We start from the raw sequence: 3,618 nt of genomic DNA, 5'->3' as shown, positions 1-3,618 counted from the left end.
AATGGTATTTATGTTTTGAAATGGAATAAAGTCTTTTTGATTTTTTGATTTTTTCACAGTACTTCCAAATGTATTGTTTGGTGAATTTTCGTATGCTAACAAACTTACTAAAAATACTAAACATGCCGTTAAAATTTGAATTGCAAACCAAATAAAACACTTTTTATTGAATGAAACCATGCTTGAATTATATGTCACGCGACTTAACTCAGAACGATGAAATGATCTATATGATGACTGAAAACAGAATGGGTTAAATACAGTAACGTGTTCTTCCTTTTTTGGAGAAATAAAAGACAACTAAGACAAATCAAGATCTTTTCCCAATAGAAGCCCACAGATTTTCTCTACCTAAGATTTCCAAAATTTCCAAAGCCACTTCAATAACATAAACCGCCACATCAAGCCATTCATAGCCCATTTTCAACAACACACAAGGAAATAAAAGGAGGAGGAGTTTCTTTGGGGTGTCCCTAAACTATGGACTTGGACAGTCCAAAATGGACTACTGAAATATGGACTTCGATCGAAAACTATGGACTTAACCAGATGGCGCTGCCCGTCAAAGTCCATATTTTAGAACTTGAACCTAGAACGCCACTAAACTATGGACTTTATTCAAATAGAAGTGGAGTTTTTGGTTAAGCAAGCTGTCCACTAACAACTGTATAATTATCATTCCTGTAGTTGTATGAAATTCATGTAGTTGTACTAAATTAGACAAAAATAAACATATTTCCACCCTTTTTTTAGTTCAGCCATTATTTCGTATCATCTTATTAAGTCTGCTAGCATAAAACGTATTAAATTAAATTACAAAGAAAACTAGAAAGAAATAAAAATTTTCTTTTATACCATAAGATACCATAAGATCTAACCTGCTACAACATGCGGACATATAATTTATAAAGGGAAAAGTTGGCAAAATTCTGTAAAATGTATGTGTATTTTATTCTAAAATATTTAAAAATCTATTATATCTGAATTTCCGTGTGTAATTTGGGAAAGTTCATATTAGCATATTAGCACATATTAGGTGGTAGGTCAATAAGTGCATTTTTTTGCACCAAAATCCATACCTAAATACTGGAAACGCAATAAAGTGAAGTCCATAGTTTTAGGATAAAGTCCATATTTTAGGTCCCTAAGTCCATAGTTTCGGACAGGCAGCACCATCTGGTGAAGTCCATAGTTTTCGATCGAAGTCCATATTTTAGTAGTCCGTTTTGGACTGTCCAAGTCCATAGTTTAGGGACACCCGTTTCTTTGTGTATCTACCTGTTTTGTCTGCCAGATTATGCGCCGGTTGCCATTGGCTCACTTGATATCTACATTCCAAAAAGGGTAGATATCACCCGAGGATACGTTTGATCTCCATCTTCAACTTGACCTAAAGCTACCAAAATTTTCAACAAAGTTGGCTCAAACGCAGAAATTTGCGGGCAGGGAATTGCAAGACGAAAAATTCACAAAAGATCTCACATGATTTCGCATATCATCTTAATAAGCACAAAAAATATGTGATCTAATTTAATCTCATGTGAGGATTTTGGACTGAGATCGAATGGTTTATCACATGAGATCCGTGAGAGTTCACAATAATGATCAAATAAAATATAACTTACAAAAAATGATTTTTACTTTTGAAAAAGCTACCATTTAATTGAGGTTTTTTTACACCTAAAGTGATTGAATGTTCGAATAACCATTTGCATTTTTTTTCAAATTTATTCAAAATATTTATTCGAAAAAATCAAAAATTTCTGGGCTAGGAAGAAGAGAAGCTATTTATGTAGTCTGCAATTAACTTCCCAGTTCAAAATTGTTTCTGTAGTGACATGTGTTTTCACATGTAGTGCTATGTAAAAACATATTTTATTCCTAAGGGATTTAGTTTACTAAATTACCAAAGGTTTAGGGGCTCTTAACGCAGCACAAGTTACATTAGTCTGCACAGAGAGGAACCCCAAAAGTCTTTATTGGGAATTTTCTCGACCAATCAGAAACGAGGAAATCCGAAAAACACGATTTAGGGTATTTTTAAGGTTTAGTTTTTAACTATAAGGCATGACGAAATTAGGTATAGAGGTTATTAGATGCTTCTGAACCTTAAAAAAGAAACTATGTTATTATTTTAACCTTTGCGATGACTTTTTGACAGCTGTTGTTTTCTGAGATAGTTCATAATGTGACAGCAGATGGCGCTACATTAGGTTAATGGGTAAATTTAAACACACGAAAAAAGAATGACAGTTGCACACTTCTGTGAAAAGCAATCTTTGGTGAGACATGGTGAGAAAACTAAATTATTGTAAAAAGTGGATGAGAGTTAGAAACTGTTAATCATTAACTCAACAAAACCTAAATCACGAATGCGCCCAAGGGGCTTTATTGCATATTAACTTTTGAGTTTTATGTATTAAAATATATTATGATACATGCTGTACATGTCTGCGTAATTTTATGTAGTATTACATGATCTCTATATTGTAGAAAATGCAATTATATTATGTATGTAGTATCTTACATGAAGTTCTTTATTTTACTACATCTGACGTGTACGTCTGTATACGTTAGACGTTCGACATATTTTTTGCCATTTGTTGCCATTGCGGCAACGCAGCATTTGAGTCAAGATTATTTCTGCTACACTTGTCCGCCTTTTCTAACCAATTGACGTATGTCACATGATGTCAGCTTTTGTTTGACGTCATGTGACCTTCGTCAGTTGGTCAGACAAAGCCAGACAAGGCGGGGTGGACAATTTGTCTTCTAACCTGCACCCTCTTGCATCGCAATCAACATTGCTAACCAATACACCTTTGTTAATCTATGATATTATATATATATTTTGAGGTTTTTATTTTCTTCATTATTTACTTATTCACCTATTTATGTGCAGGAGAAGAACAGCAAGAACACGACTTCTCCGCTCTCAATGAAGAATGGACTGAAAACGAAGATTGTACTGAAGACTCACCTGAAACAAGTTACATACCTGATTTAGCTGATCACACTCTGGTCTTAGTATTCAGACCTTATAAAGCGCGTTGGATACAGCCAGTTGCTGTCTTTGCGGCTAAGAATTCCGCATCTGGTTCCCAATTGTATAAAATTTCACTCGACGCAATGATTTTACTTGAGTAAGCAAATGCACACATTCTTACAACAGTAGCTGACGGATCACAATCAAAGAACTTGATGAGGAATTTATGTGGTATTTCTGGAAGTAACACAGATATCTGTACAATGAAGAACTCAATGGTGCATCCGACATCAGGATCTCTTGTTTATTTCCTAAGAGAGGTGCCGTTTAAGCCGTATTAGGTGTATTAGATGTATTAGGTGTATTAGAGGTGCCGTTTAAGTGTGTTAGGAATCATATATTTAACCACAATAAATTCCAAGTACGTATAAAACCATAAACAGTGTTAAATAGCATCATATATGATCATATGTTTCTTTTCTGAGGCCACCGGAAAAAACTGTCAAGCATACACAACTGCTAGACATGCGAGAGGTCGCCGACTCTTTTTCCCGTGGTTCACTCTTCAAGGAAAAAAACTTACGAAAATCAAGGAAAATTAGAGTAAATTAGGGAAAAATAGGGAAAAATAG

The sequence above is a fragment of the Daphnia pulicaria genome, chromosome 1 (assembly GCF_021234035.1).
Source record: "Daphnia pulicaria isolate SC F1-1A chromosome 1, SC_F0-13Bv2, whole genome shotgun sequence".
Taxonomy (NCBI): domain Eukaryota; kingdom Metazoa; phylum Arthropoda; class Branchiopoda; order Diplostraca; family Daphniidae; genus Daphnia; species Daphnia pulicaria.
This window is presented reverse-complemented; position numbering follows the sequence as displayed.